At 38.7% G+C, this 15,857-nt stretch overlaps 1 long non-coding RNA gene and 1 pseudogene across 2 annotated transcripts; both read left to right on the top strand.

The window, feature by feature from the left end:
* Positions 1-1,293: 1,293 nt before the first annotated feature.
* LOC115262660 (uncharacterized) lies at positions 1,294-6,161 on the top strand. 2 transcript variants are annotated; one of them, XR_003895394.2, is made up of 3 exons: positions 1,294-2,244; positions 2,299-2,790; positions 5,940-6,161. It is a non-coding gene; the product is annotated as an uncharacterized LOC115262660 (long non-coding RNA). The 2 variants fall into 2 exon arrangements; XR_003895395.2 differs by having other exon boundaries at positions 2,299-2,786.
* Positions 6,162-12,783: 6,622 nt separating this feature from the next.
* On the top strand, positions 12,784-14,345 carry LOC134290860 (uncharacterized; annotated as a pseudogene).
* Positions 14,346-15,857: the final 1,512 nt, after the last annotated feature.

Genomic DNA, 15,857 nt, shown 5'->3' on the forward strand with positions numbered 1-15,857 from the left:
GTAGATCTTGCTCCAGGCCCACAGAAGCCGGCTGCCGAGACCCTTGCCAAAATCCTGCTTCAGGTTGCTTCTCGGCAACCCTTGGAACCGGTCTGCACATTCAGCACAGAGAACGACCCTTGGAAAATGTAGAACCGCTTAGTTTCAATCTTGTCGGAACGCTCCAAGTCGCTTCCGAGCACTTTAGCGCCGTGGATCAGATCGTGGGTCGAGACATGCTGAAGAAGCCATCTAGTTCCATCGGAAGTAAAGTCTTGCACTGGAGCCGAACAGCGAATGCATTTTGATGGACCAGCGGTCGATTAATAGCTTTGGCGGACTTGCTGCAGAGGATGTTTCGTGGCAGCGCGTGGAAGATTTACTGTTTTCATTCTGGATGCGGAAACAGAGAAATTTTAGGGAAATATTTAATGTGAAATTCGTTTAGGAAGATACGGAGAAACAAGATATTAAAACTTGCCCTGAAACGATGACTTACCTTGGCTGATATTTCCTCAACAATTTCTCCGAATGGAATTGTTCGCGGCGATAGCACCACCTAGAAGTTTGCGTCCAACCGAATTTGTCCCGATCGTGCCCGAAAACACTTTCACCCTGATGGGCCATTAAATCCACCAGCAAGAGGAACCAAACGTTTTTAATCAAGAACGACTCATTTAGCGGTTGCTTGACACGTAGCGCCGTTCCGGTCGTTCCAAACATTTAGATGCTGGTCTTGCTTTCAGCGGTGCATATTTTGTAAATCCATCCGCGAGACGCATTTGTGGTCGAACTTCCGCTGACGCCACAGCAATTCCTGATCCAGTCCGGTTTTCCGATTGATGAACGAAGCTTCCTCGAACGTTGTCGATTTGTCGATCAAGCCCTTTAGGTCAAGTTCTCACTTGGAATCGCGAAAAAGTTGAAAAAATCTGGGTCCTCTTCCATCGTCTGCTATCAAGTGTTGCTGGTGGGAGGTAGCAAAACGCGAGCAAAGTCAACAAACAAGTTTTTGACAAGTCGCATGACAGTTCGCTCAGTTTTCGCCCGTTCAAGGGGTTCACCAAAGCGCAATTACACAATACAAGAGGGGCTTGCGAAAGTAGGTGCGACCGAAAAAAACGATTACTGCTCCGTCTGTATCTTCGTTTGTGGTGATAGCACAGACGAATTTATACAGACGTAAGAGTCCGGTACAAACCACTAAAAATTTTCGGTACCATGTTTTCTTCTTTTTACTTCTTTACTAGTTCACCGAGGGGACTAGTGATTACCATTTTTTTCGTCATTTTTATACATTGACTTACCCCTACCCGCAATTTTCTGACAGTTTCATCTCCGAAAGTCAGCGTCGCGACGTCGCACCAAAACTTGTTTTGTTTACGTATTTTGTTGGCTTCACGCGGTTCACGGTCCGGTGAAGAACGATTTTTTTGTTGATTCGGAAGTGAATTCCGTCGGGATTCCGATTCTTACGATCTAAATCCATCGGAAAATTCGATAGTTCGCACGACGAGTGTGGTGCGGCAATGCGAATTACGACGTCGCCGGGAGAGCAGCAGCGCGAATAAAATATTAAGTGTTTCCTGCTGGGGCAATTTGTTTTCCACCGGTGCTGCAGTTGCAAGAATGGCAGCAGCGGCGAACGAGCTACTTGTGAGCGGGTCGAGCGGTTGCAATGAAGCATTAAAATCTGTGCATTGTGCATTTAATATCTGGCCATTGTGCGGGGTAATCACTGGAGGACAATTATTGTGCAGGGGTATGCCGTGAGTCCGCCGACGGAAACGGTCATAAGGGAAAAAAAACTAGATACGCTGTCAATGATCGAACCGGAATGTAAAATTGTCAATAGGCAAAGAAAGCTCGATTTTGAGAGCTATGGAAGTGCTCATACATAATATAACATTAAACTGGAACAAACGCTTTACCTCAGTGGGTGCGTTACACCCAGCCAAAAGACATGTGAAATTGGGCCCTGGAAATCCAAATCCGCCGATATGATCATATGTCGCCTGAGGTATCAGGTTATAACCGAATTTTCTCTGTTATCTACTCGATCTATTTGAACGTCAAACATGCCAAGCAACCACATCTACAACTGCACAGGCCCATCGCTGGTTACGCACAATATTCCCGACAGAGCGTATCCATCCGAATTTCAGGCTGCTGGAGTCCTACCTAAAGACGGACTATATCCTACCGGAGGTCTACCAGGTAGCCGTGCCAGATTTTTCTGCTGGGGTAATGAAGAACTACGGATTGGTAGGTGTTATAACTGTGATCATTGAACTGAACTAATTGGATGATCTTTTTCAGGTGACCTACAAGGAGGAGCGACTGCAGAAAAACTTCGTCATCGCTATCCAGCAAGCACTGAAAAATGCCACGGTAATCACCGTTCCTCCATCCATCCATTAGATGTTCTCAAATCGTGCACCGATAAAAGTGGATACCCAGTCGTAACTGAATCCACGGGAATAGATCTGATCGCTTCCAGCAAAGCTACATGCTCAAGATCACGAATACCACCTATGCTTTATGTACAATTCCCGACAAGTTCGCCATAACTAGGAATTCTAACTTCAACACAACCGCCGACACCAGATGGCTTCTCACCAACAGCACAATCCGGCAGCCAAAGGATACTTTGCAATTGATTGGATCATTGCAGTTATGCAAACTGGTCATGAACTAGCATGAAGCGTTGGATTTCGTCTTGAAATTAATTTTGGAAGAATATGTATTTCAGTTTTCCTACCGAAACGCCCCGAGCCGGTGGAGATGTGCATCGATTTTGCCGCTACGTAAGTAAGTCTTTTAATTCAATTCAATTCGCTTTCGAGACTTTCTGCCTTGGGCTGATTCATCTCTTTGAGAAAAGAGAGTTTATAATGACTTCCCTAGGCAGTTAAATCACAGAGAAGTTAAATTACATTAAATACAAGAAATACAATGTGGGAGCGGATCTGGTGTGATGGTTAAGACACGTGACTATCACGCCGATGACCTGGGATCGAATCCCACTCCCGATAAACTCACAAAATGTGAGTTCTTCCTTCGGAAGGGAAGTAAAGCGTGGGTCCCGAGATGAACTAGCCCAGGGCTAAAAATCTCGTTAATACAGATAAAAAAAAGAATATACAAAAGCGTGTGGTTCCCAAGCATATTCCTTTACAGTTTCAGTAAGTGTTGCGGGTGTTTTTTATCGGGTTGTTGTGATACTCTCGTTGTTCTCCGTAATTAGCGTCATAATTCAGGCGTGGGTCGTCATCGTTGTACTAGTGAGTCAGTGTCAGTGCCGTGAATCGCAAGTCAGTCTCATCTGTAAAAAGTAGGCATTGAGAAAATGGACCCTGAAAATCGTTTTATATGTAATTGGTAGTACGCAGATGGCAAGAAATTTCTTTGCCTATCTCGATGCGTGGAAAAATCAGGCAAGGAATCGCTCAAGAAATAATAAAGCGTCACTATTGTAGTGTCTACCTAATGGTTGTGTCCATAGGATGTCTACCTACATGAAATACTATTCATTACAGTACCTAAAAGTCTAGGTATGATTCATTATGTCTACCTAAGGTAGTATAAATACGGGTGGTCATTGGACCACACAGCAGTGTGCGGGTGTTTCAATTGACCACACTGCACAATCCTTGGACTTGTCAACATCTTAAATATTCTTCTTTTGAAGGATATAAAAACTATATTCCGGTTACTAGTACGGAGCTGAAACGAAACGTCAAATCAAATGGGGCTTGCTGTGTTAAATTTCTGGACCATTCCAGTGACGGAAAAATAATGCACCGAACGAAAATTACTTGAGCCATTCCGTTTGAAGTGCATACCAGCATACCTCGCATAAAACTTCAAAAATTGCCATGACTTTAAAATTTCTGCATTCTACATGAAACTTTCACAAATTGTTTCATACGTTAAGAAGCACATAACTGTAAAAAATGTTAAATTGGCAAAAATATTGATCAAAAATCGGTGATGGGACTAACTAGCGATTACTTTTAACTACGGGACAATCTGACTTGATGTTATTTTTTTAATTTTACTGAACAAAATTTAATTATATATTTTTATTTACGTATTCAGCTAGATCACCCGAAGAAAGGTCGAAAACAGGTGTTAACTAAATTTTGCCCAAAATGCAGATGAGACTGACTTGCGATTCACGGCAGACTGTAGCAGTCTAAATATGGTCAAACAGCTCAGCGTCTTTTGGGGAACATATTTTTGCTGCTTGCTTGCTGCGTCGTTGCGTACCTATGCGTAGTGCATCTCGACCCCGGTCAGGTGTCGAAATGTTTGTCAGGTTCCAGGCAAATTTTCTGGCGTATTAAACGTCTCTATCGACAGCCACCTAATTAGGATGTGCATACGGTCGGCTATGCTACGCTTTGCTATTCCATTGTCAAATATATACAGTAGGGTGTCCCAAAATAGAAAAAGTGTCAAAAAGTTAACTTGCTCACACTTAGAACGATAGATTAGGGTCCTAGCAACAATAGTTCCATACATGAAAACTCAATCAAAAAATATTTAGAGGTCGCACGCATCGCTTTTATGAAAAATGATCGATTTTTTGGTATTTTTACCAAAAAAAGCTAATTTATTTATTTATTTATTTATTTATTTATTTATTCTCAATCAGTAACATAAGACTATTGTCTCTTTTAATTGTTACATAAGCAAAACAAGCGTAGAAAGATGCGTCAGTTCATTGTTACAATTACAAATTCATTATATACTAATCCAAAATTCAATTATAATCTAATTATTGAAGTGCTCAATACATTGCCTCCTAAAAGCTAATGAAGAGTTTTCCAAGGTAATATCATTGGGTAAAGAATTCCAGTGAGAAATGCCTCTAAATATTTTTTGATTGAGTTTTCATGTATGGAGCTATTGTTTCTAAGACCCTAATCTATCATTCTAAGGGTGAGCAAGTTAACTTTTTGACACTTTTTCTATTTTGGGACACCCTAACATACAGGGGATAGACAAAATGATCGGGACAGGCAAAATTTTCCCTTCTCAAAAAATATTCAAATAGCTGTAACTTCTCTAAAAGTGCATCTCAAATTTTTACTGTAAGTGGATCAACTAGTTGTGTATCAGTAGACAAAATTTGGAAAAGATCGGGCACGAAGTTATAAAGATTCTACAAAAACGTATAGTTATCCGATAGCCAACTTTGAGCTGTTATATCTCCGGATTCAATGAACCGGAATGTAATGAAATTTTGACCATTTATGACGTATATAATGAGCTTTGAAAAACTTTTGACTTAACTTTAAAATTTTAACACTGAAGAAAATTATAACGATTAGATTATTTTTCTAATAAAACAACAAATTTTCTTAAATTTCAACATCGTTTCAAAATTCAAGATGCTAATTATAGTTTATTTATATTTCCTCTGATTATCTTGAGTATAAATATGTTTTGAAAGAAAGTAACAATATAGCCGGCAATTCATTGAAAAAGTAATGGGATGCATATTAAAAATAGACCAATTTACTTAAACACATAAAATAAATGAAATCGCTATAGCTTTTTCTCTTGTTAATAATTTCAAGTTGAGTCAAAAGTTTTTCTTAGGTCATTATATAAGTAGTAAATGGTTAAAATTTCATTGCATTCGGTTCATTGAATCCGGAGATATAACAGCTCAAAATTGGCTATCGGATAAATATACCTTTTTCTAGACTTTTTATTACTTCATGCAGCATATCCCGATCTTTTTGAAATATTGTCCACTGATACACAACTAGTTGATCCACTTACAATAAAAATTTGAAAATATTTGATGCACTTTTCGGAAAGTTACAGCCATTTGAATATTTTTTGAGGAGGGAAAATTTGACCAGTCGCGATCATTTTGTCTAACCCCTGTACATAAACAAATTATTTCTTTCAACATGAACACGTTGTTTTAAAACTCGTTTCAGCAATTCCTGACAACTATGGATTTATTGATAAGTCCGGGACCAAATCAACCGCCAGTCAAACGACGATTCTTGAAGGAACTAATTCGACGGAACACGAAGCTCATTACCATCAGATCCAGAATACGCTAGACCATCAATTATTGTTACAATAATTATGCTTGTTTACTAGTTTTAGAATATTCAATAAATTCAATGGGGCGCTGGGGTCGGTGGGTGGTTTTACTAGCTGTTATTCAAAAAACAAGAAAATCAAGCCAAATGTCTTCCCAAATTACATGATCATTTGTTTTAGTTAGTTAGTAGTATTGATCACCTTTACCAAAAAGTTTGTTAAATTGTTGTAGAGGTTCAGAAATATTTGTTGGTTCACTAAGTCCTCCCTAATTGCATAGTGATGCAAACATTATCCTTCTTTCATATTGATCACCTTTACCAAAAAGTCTTAATTTGTTGTACAGGTTTAGAAAGATTTGTTGGTTCACTAAGTCCTCCCTAATTGCATGGTGATGCTAACATTATCCTTCTTTTATATTGATCACCTTTACCAAAAAGTCTTAATTTGAAAGAAAGATTGTTGGTTCACTAAGTCCTCCCTAATTGCATTGTGATGCAAACATTATCCTTCTTTTATATTGGTCATCTTTACCAAAAAGTTTTAATTTGTTGTAGAGGTTTAGAAAGATTTGTTGGTTCACTAAGTCCTCCCTAATTGCATGGTGATGCAAACATTATCCTTCTTTTATATTGATCACCTTTACCAAAAAGTCTTAATTTGTTGTAGAGGTTTAGAAAGATTTGTTGGTTCACTAAGTCCTCCCTAATTGCATGGTGATGCAAACATTATCCTTCTTTTATATTGGTCACCTTTACCAAAAACTTTTAATTTGTTGTAGAGGTTTAGAAAGATTTGTTGGTTCACTAAGTCCTCCCTAATTGCATGGTGATGCTAACATTATCCTTCTTTTATATTGATCACCTTTACCAAAAAGTCTTAATTTGAAAGAAAGATTGTTGGTTCACTAAGTCCTCCCTAATTGCATTGTGATGCAAACATTATCCTTCTTTTATATTGGTCATCTTTACCAAAAAGTTTTAATTTGTTGTAGAGGTTTAGAAAGATTTGTTGGTTCACTAAGTCCTCCCTAATTGCATGGTGATGCAAACATTATCCTTCTTTTATATTGATCACCTTTACCAAAAAGTCTTAATTTGTTGTAGAGGTTTAGAAAGATTTGTTGGTTCACTAAGTCCTCCCTAATTGCATGGTGATGCTAACATTATCCTTCTTTTATATTGATCACCTTTACCAAAAAGTCTTAATTTGAAAGAAAGATTGTTGGTTCACTAAGTCCTCCCTAATTGCATTGTGATGCAAACATTATCCTTCTTTTATATTGGTCATCTTTACCAAAAAGTTTTAATTTGTTGTAGAGGTTTAGAAAGATTTGTTGGTTCACTAAGTCCTCCCTAATTGCATGGTGATGCAAACATTATCCTTCTTTTATATTGATCACCTTTACCAAAAAGTCTTAATTTGTTGTAGAGGTTTAGAAAGATTTGTTGGTTCACTAAGTCCTCCCTAATTGCATGGTGATGCTAACATTATCCTTCTTTTATATTGATCACCTTTACCAAAAAGTCTTAATTTGAAAGAAAGATTGTTGGTTCACTAAGTCCTCCCTAATTGCATTGTGATGCAAACATTATCCTTCTTTTATATTGGTCATCTTTACCAAAAAGTTTTAATTTGTTATAGAGGTTTAGAAAGATTTGTTGGTTCACTAAGTCCTCCCTAATTGCATGGTGATGCAAACATTATCCTTCTTTGGGTCCATTCAAATATTACGTAACGCTAAGGAGGGAGGGTGGGGGTCTAGCGCTGTGTTACGCTTCATACAAAATTTCGAAATCTCTCATACAAAATTTGTTACATGGGGGAGGGAGGGGGTCTAAAATTGCAAAATTTTGCGTTACGTAATATTTGAATGAACCCTTTTATATTGGTCACCTTTACCAAAAAGTTTTAATTTGTTGTAGAGGTTTAGAAAGATTTGTTGGTTCACTAAGTCCTCCCTAATTGCATGGTGATGCAAACATTATCCTTCTTTTATATTGGTCACCTTTACCAAAAAGTTTTAATTTGTTGTAGAGGTTTAGAAAGATTTGTTGGTTCACTAAGTCCTCCCTAATTGCATGGTGATACAAACATTATCCTTCTTTTATATTGATCACCTTTACCAAAAAGTTTTAATTTGTTGTAGAGGTTTAGAAAGATTTGTTGGTTCACTAAGTCCTCCCTAATTGCATGGTGATGCAAACATTATCCTTCTTTTATATTGATCACCTTTACCAAAAAGTCTTAATTTGTTGTAGAGGTTTAGAAAGATTTGTTGGTTCACTAAGTCCTCCCTAATTGCATGGTGATGCTAACATTATCCTTCTTTTATATTGATCACCTTTACCAAAAAGTCTTAATTTGAAAGAAAGATTGTTGGTTCACTAAGTCCTCCCTAATTGCATTGTGATGCAAACATTATCCTTCTTTTATATTGGTCATCTTTACCAAAAAGTTTTAATTTGTTGTAGAGGTTTAGAAAGATTTGTTGGTTCACTAAGTCCTCCCTAATTGCATGGTGATGCAAACATTATCCTTCTTTTATATTGATCACCTTTACCAAAAAGTCTTAATTTGTTGTAGAGGTTTAGAAAGATTTGTTGGTTCACTAAGTCCTCCCTAATTGCATGGTGATGCTAACATTATCCTTCTTTTATATTGATCACCTTTACCAAAAAGTCTTAATTTGAAAGAAAGATTGTTGGTTCACTAAGTCCTCCCTAATTGCATTGTGATGCAAACATTATCCTTCTTTTATATTGGTCATCTTTACCAAAAAGTTTTAATTTGTTGTAGAGGTTTAGAAAGATTTGTTGGTTCACTAAGTCCTCCCTAATTGCATGGTGATGCAAACATTATCCTTCTTTTATATTGATCACCTTTACCAAAAAGTCTTAATTTGTTGTAGAGGTTTAGAAAGATTTGTTGGTTCACTAAGTCCTCCCTAATTGCATGGTGATGCTAACATTATCCTTCTTTTATATTGATCACCTTTACCAAAAAGTCTTAATTTGAAAGAAAGATTGTTGGTTCACTAAGTCCTCCCTAATTGCATTGTGATGCAAACATTATCCTTCTTTTATATTGGTCATCTTTACCAAAAAGTTTTAATTTGTTATAGAGGTTTAGAAAGATTTGTTGGTTCACTAAGTCCTCCCTAATTGCATGGTGATGCAAACATTATCCTTCTTTGGGTCCATTCAAATATTACGTAACGCTAAGGAGGGAGGGTGGGGGTCTAGCGCTGTGTTACGCTTCATACAAAATTTCGAAATCTCTCATACAAAATTTGTTACATGGGGGAGGGAGGGGGTCTAAAATTGCAAAATTTTGCGTTACGTAATATTTGAATGAACCCTTTTATATTGGTCACCTTTACCAAAAAGTTTTAATTTGTTGTAGAGGTTTAGAAAGATTTGTTGGTTCACTAAGTCCTCCCTAATTGCATGGTGATGCAAACATTATCCTTCTTTTATATTGGTCACCTTTACCAAAAAGTTTTAATTTGTTGTAGAGGTTTAGAAAGATTTGTTGGTTCACTAAGTCCTCCCTAATTGCATGGTGATACAAACATTATCCTTCTTTTATATTGATCACCTTTACCAAAAAGTTTTAATTTGTTGTAGAGGTTTAGAAAGATTTGTTGGTTCACTAAGTCCTCCCTAATTGCATGGTGATGCAAACATTATCCTTCTTTTATATTGGTCACCTTTACCAAAAAGTTTTAATTTGTTGTAGAGGTTTAGAAAGATTTGTTGGTTCACTAAGTCCTCCCTAATTGCATGGTGATGCAAACATCATCCTTCTTTTATATTGATCACCTTTACCAAAAAGTCTTAATTTGAAAGAAAGATTGTTGGTTCACTAAGTCCTCCCTAATTGCATTGTGATGCAAACATTATCCTTCTTTTATATTGATCACCTTTACCAAAAAGTCTTAATTTGAAAGAAAGATTGTTGGTTCACTAAGTCCTCCCTAATTGCATGGTGATGCAAACATTATCCTTCTTTTATATTGATCACCTTTTCCAAAAAGTCTTAATTTGTTGTAGAGGTTTAGAAAGATTTGTTGGTTCACTAAGTCCTCCCTAATTGCATGGTGATGCAAACATTGGCCCTGATTATGAGTGTCACTTCACGGTGAAAATCGATCACGGTGGTACATTGCGAATCCACGGTGAAAAAGTTGTGGGTTAATCAAAGGGGAATCACTTTCACCGTCCTTATTACCGGTGTCACTTTTTTGTTTTCACCGTGGAGTGACACTCGTAATCAGGCCCATTATCCTTCTTTTATACTGATCACCTTTACCAAAAATGTCTTATTTGTGCTCATTATGCGAATGGAGTGACGTGACAGTTGAGAATACGAGTTCACTTCTGAAATTGGTCCAGAAGTCCAACCCAATTTGTTATAATAAGGTTCACCACGTCCTCCCAAATTGCATGGTTATATCCCGGATACCCTAAAGGATTTCTTTCTAATTAGGTAGCATTTATGACTGAAGAATTTAGTTCACTAAAGTTTAATAATTTTACAACAAACATGAGAACCTTGCGAATCATTCTCAAACTCTCCATCGTGAAACATGCATAATGGCCAATTTACATTGCTAGGTAGGGTAGGACGGGGCAAGATGGCCACCCGGGGCAAGATGAGCACCCCTCCGTTTTACCAAGATGAGCACCCTAAGGATCACGTTGAGTTTATTGAAAGTTAACACAATTTTTCAAAGTACCTCTCAGTAGTTCTTTTCTATATCTTGTTTTCTATCACCCATAAACATGGGAGAGTTCAAAATTCACAATAAGGATGATTTATTTGACTAAACAAAAAAGATGTTTTATGGTCAGTTCGAACATGCTACGGGGCAAGACGAGCACCCCTACGGGGCAAGAAGAGCACTTCATTAAAATCCCAATATTTTAACAATAAATTGGTCATACAGTGATTGATATAGTAAACCTTGTGTATAGCTATGGTATCACGTTCTAAAATTATTATTTTTTTCGGAAAAAAAATGCGGTTTTATAATACTTTATATAAAATGACCCGAAAAACAATAAACGATTATTAGGTTGCTTATTTTTAGAAATTTACTCAACCAAATAGTTGCAGAGGTTACGGAAACCAATGTTCGGCACTATTCAGTGGATTACAATAATTTCAAAATATTTTCTATATTATCATCAGGGGTGCTCATCTTGCCCCACTATAGGTAAATAACTAAAATTGAATAAATTTTAATGTTTGTTTTTAGAAAATATTTTCTAATGTAAATTAAAATGCTTTGCAGTAAGCTAGTAATGTTGGCTGATAACCAGAATTATGGTAAACATTTGATTCTGACATAAAAAACCTTATTTTATTCTGATGATTTCTTATAAGAAAATGTTGAAAATGCATGCTATTGACTTATTTGACGATATTTTTTAATTCGGTCATTATGAAGTACCTTTTATCAGGTTTACAAACAGGATGAACATTATTCTAACGGATTATGAATTTGTTTGGGCAAAATTTATCTTAAAAGTGGTAAAACGGAGGGGTGCTCATCTTGCCCCGGGTGGCCATCTTGCCCCGTCCTACCCTAGCTGAGTTCAGCGACACGGGCGCATTTCAGTGTACACACAATGGCCGCGTTCCGCTCGAATGATTTGTCCGGACCCGGTTCCACTGTCATGGAAGAGTTAGAGCTTCAACCGTACGGCAGGAGCCGTGTTAGCCATGTTGCTCGTCGACGTGTCCAACGAATAGCTTACCACAATACTGACACTGCCCTCGAAGGCATCCAGCGCATTGTCCGCATTGTTGGTGGTTTAAATTCACCGTGGTTCTCTTCGCGCAATAGCGAAACTGTTTAGGCCATCCTCCACATACATACTACGATTTGGCCGCAGCGGTGACATCTGGCCTACTCCTGGATATCAATGTTTGCCGTCCGACTGGAGATTGGTTGGGTATTCTGTTAATAAGAAAATATTGAGAATCGATTGCGTGGGAACCTCGTTTAAAATTTATCGCTGAATGTTGTTTACTTTCCGAACGGGACCGACCGGTAGATTCCGCCAGAGAAAGCAGGTATTTTCTCTGGATTCCGCTAACACAAAGGAGCTGGAGTACATCAATGAAAATATTTTTTATAAAGGCGCCATCCACATATTACGTAACGCTCTAGGGGGAGGGGGGGAGTCCGGCCGAGCGTTACGACCCATACAAAAATTGTCAGGTTTTCATACAAAAAAGCGTTACGGAGGGGGGAGGGGGGTGTCGTGAACCGAGGAACGGTTCACGGATCATTTTGTACGGAAGTATTCCGTAATTTACCCATCCGCAGGGCAATTCACACGAACAACACAACCGTCTTCGTACACATCTATTTTTAGACTGAATTCTTGCGTGCTCGCGCGCGAGCACAAGCCTGTTTTTACACACTTATCTCTGACTAACAATAATCTGCCAACTCGTAACCCACTCGTGAATATGTTTTATTCGTTTCAGCTTACCAGACTCAAACTTATTTTAAGCAGCAAAACCACAAACGAAGATACAGACGGAGCAGTAATCGTTTTTTTCGGTACCACTTTCTTTTTCACCCTTTTGCAAGCCCCTCTTGTTTTGCGTAATTGGCACCCTTCGGTGAACCCCTTGAACGGGCGAATTGAGCGAAATGTCAAACGACTTGTCAACAACTTGTTTGTTTACAAATCTTCCGCCGTTTAGTGACGACGTGTCGGTTTGGTGGACATCCTGACCAAATCATACGGAAAAGTGTCCAGTCCGGCCAGCTCGGAACGATATCTAGTTTGTTAGAATCGAAATTCGCTATTTGCAAGATACCTGCAATCGACCAATCTAGTTTTGTGGGAGAACATGCACTGCGTTCATGAGGAATTGATGAGTAAAGTTTCCTGATGACCCTGAAGATGATGATGGAAAAGGACACATCTTTCTCCAACTAGGTACATTCGTGATTACAAAATAGGAATTGGCCGACAGATTCAGGGACAGAAAAACAATCAACAACATTCGAGGAGACTTCGTTCGTCAATCGGAAAACCGAATCGACCGACAACTGTTTCAGGAAACGCTGTGGCGTCAACGAAAGTTGGATCACAAACCACGTCTCTTGCCGACGGATGGATTTGCAAAATGTGTGCTGGATTATGCGTTAAAATGTTCCCAGCGACCGGTTCCACGTTGTTTGGAAGCGACCGCTGATAAGTTGTTCAAGAGTACAACCAATTATTGGTTCTTCATGCCGGTGGATATATCAGGGCGGTGTTTTTTGAGCAACGTGATCTACGATCGGGACAAATCCAGTTCAACACGCAAATTAAGGAATCCCGGTTGGTTCTACCACCGCGGATGGTTCTATACAGGGAAAGTTTTGAAGAAAATTCCGCGAAAGGTAAGCCATCGTATCCGATATATCTGTGTAAACAAATTTCACATTCTTTTCTCATAAAATTATTCTGTTTTAGTATCCAGGATGAAGAAACGCAGAAAATCGTTCACGCACATCATCGATGCAGTGCTCCTGAGTGGTCTGGACGTTCGCCAAAGCCATGAATCTAAGCCCAACAAAATGGTGCCGCTGCTGTTTGGCCGGTGCAGTATTTTACTTTCGATGATGAAATTAGATGGCTTCTTCAGCAATGCCTCGATCCACGAGGTAATCAACAGCGCCAAAGTGCTCGAAAGCGACTTGAAACGGCGGAAATAAAGTGATTCTACATTCTCCGAGGGTCGCTCTTCGCGCGGAGTGTGCAGAGGTTCGAAGGGAACCGAGAAGCAGCTGGATTTTGGGAAGACTCTGCAGACGGATCATGTGAGCCTAGAGCAAAACCAACCAAATCTACTCGTCGGCGCTACGTTTCGAGGCGCCCAAAAATCTCAGTAGGATTTCAATCAGTTGATCGAGAAATGCGCCGATAAAAAGTTAGTGATGTGAACTGGCGCTAGGTTTAAGGTAGTTTCGGAAGCAAATTACCCAGTGTATCACCCTCATTCTTGTTTACGGACGTATCGGTTTTCTAACGTATTTGAATCGTTCGAATCCGTAGCCCATTTGATTTTGTTGGCGTAAACGGAAATGTGAACGATTTACGTTCGAATGTGGATTCGATCGAAAACAAGAATGAGGGTGTAGGTATGTATTATGATTTTGTTGTTTAATGTTCTCAATAAATTATCTAATCCCTACAGTTAGGTACTCAACTTGAAATAAAGACTAGTGTACCCAATTAATTAACTACTTAGGAACCATCCATATACCAACTGAAATCTGACTTGATCCCTCTCCTTACCAAATGAACAAGCGCGGCCTTTTAGTTGTGCAACATGACGATAGGATCCGCTTTGGAAAGTAAATCGTTGGTATTTCAGTTTACACTATCAAAAACAAATAGGTCATGAATTCCAACGAATCATATACGATTGATATCTTGCGTCACCATGCAATTTGGGAGGACGTGGTGAATCTAGTTAGAACAAAGATGCTTGGACTTCTGGAACAACTGCAGAAGGTATTGGTTAATGATATCAATTTAAACTTACTCTTGAATCACCATGCAGTTTGGGAGGACGTGGTGAACCTAATTATTAGAACAAACCTACATGACCTCTGGAACAACTCCAAAATGTATTGGTAAATGTAAAATCAATTTAAACTTGCAATGTCTTGCATCACCATGCAGTTTGGGAGGACGTGGTGCACATAGAACAAACTTACATGGACCTCTGGAATAACTCCAGAAGGTATTGGTAAATGAAACCAATTTAAACTAACAACTTCTTGCATCACCATGCAGTTTGGGAGGACGTGTTGAACCTAGTTAGAACAATGCATCACCATGCAGCTTGGGAGGACGTGGTGCACATAGTTAGAACAAACCTACATGGACCTCTGGAATAACTCCAGAAGGTATTGGTATATGAAACCAATTTAAACTAACAACGTCTTGCATCACTATGCAGTTTGGGAGGACGTGATGAACCTAGTTAGAGCAAACCTACATGGACCTCTGGGATAACTGCAGAAGATGTTGGCAAATGAAACCAATTTCAACTAACAACGTCTTGCATCACTATGCAGTTTGGGAGGACGTGGTGAACCTAGTTAGAACAAACCTACATGGACCTCTGGGATAATCAATTTAAACTGATGATGTCTTGCATCACCTTGCAGTTTGGGGAGGACGTAATGAACATAGTTAGAACAAACCTACATGGACCTCTGGAACAACTTCAGAAGGTATTGGTAAATGTAATCAATTTAAACTTATGATGTCTTGCATCACCATGCAGTTTGGGAGGACGTGATAAACCTAGTTTGAACAAACCTACATGGACCTCTGGAATAACTCCAGAAGGTATTGGTAAATGAAACCAATTTAAGGACAAACGTCTTGAAATCCCGCTTCAACAGTGCATCAGAACTTCAGACGCACAAATCTCAAAATAAGCTCAGGTGCGCTGGTTTTGTTTACGAATAGATTTGTGTCCTCAAAATCGTGAGTAGGTACCAAAGTCGGCCATTTTAGGATTCTAACAAGTCTGTCCTTAAACTAACAACGTCTTGCATCACCATGCAGTTTGGGAGGACGTGGTGAACCTAGTTAGAACAAACCTACATGAACCTCTGGGATAACTCCAGAAGGTATTGGTAAATGTAATCAATTTAAACTTATGTCTTGCATCACCTTGCAGTTTGGAAGGACGTGGTACACATAGGTAGAACAAACCTACATGGACCTCTGGAATAAATCCAGAAGGTATTGGTAAATGAAACCAATTTAACC

The sequence above is a fragment of the Aedes albopictus genome, chromosome 3 (assembly GCF_035046485.1).
Source record: "Aedes albopictus strain Foshan chromosome 3, AalbF5, whole genome shotgun sequence".
NCBI classification, from domain to species: Eukaryota; Metazoa; Arthropoda; class Insecta; order Diptera; family Culicidae; genus Aedes; species Aedes albopictus.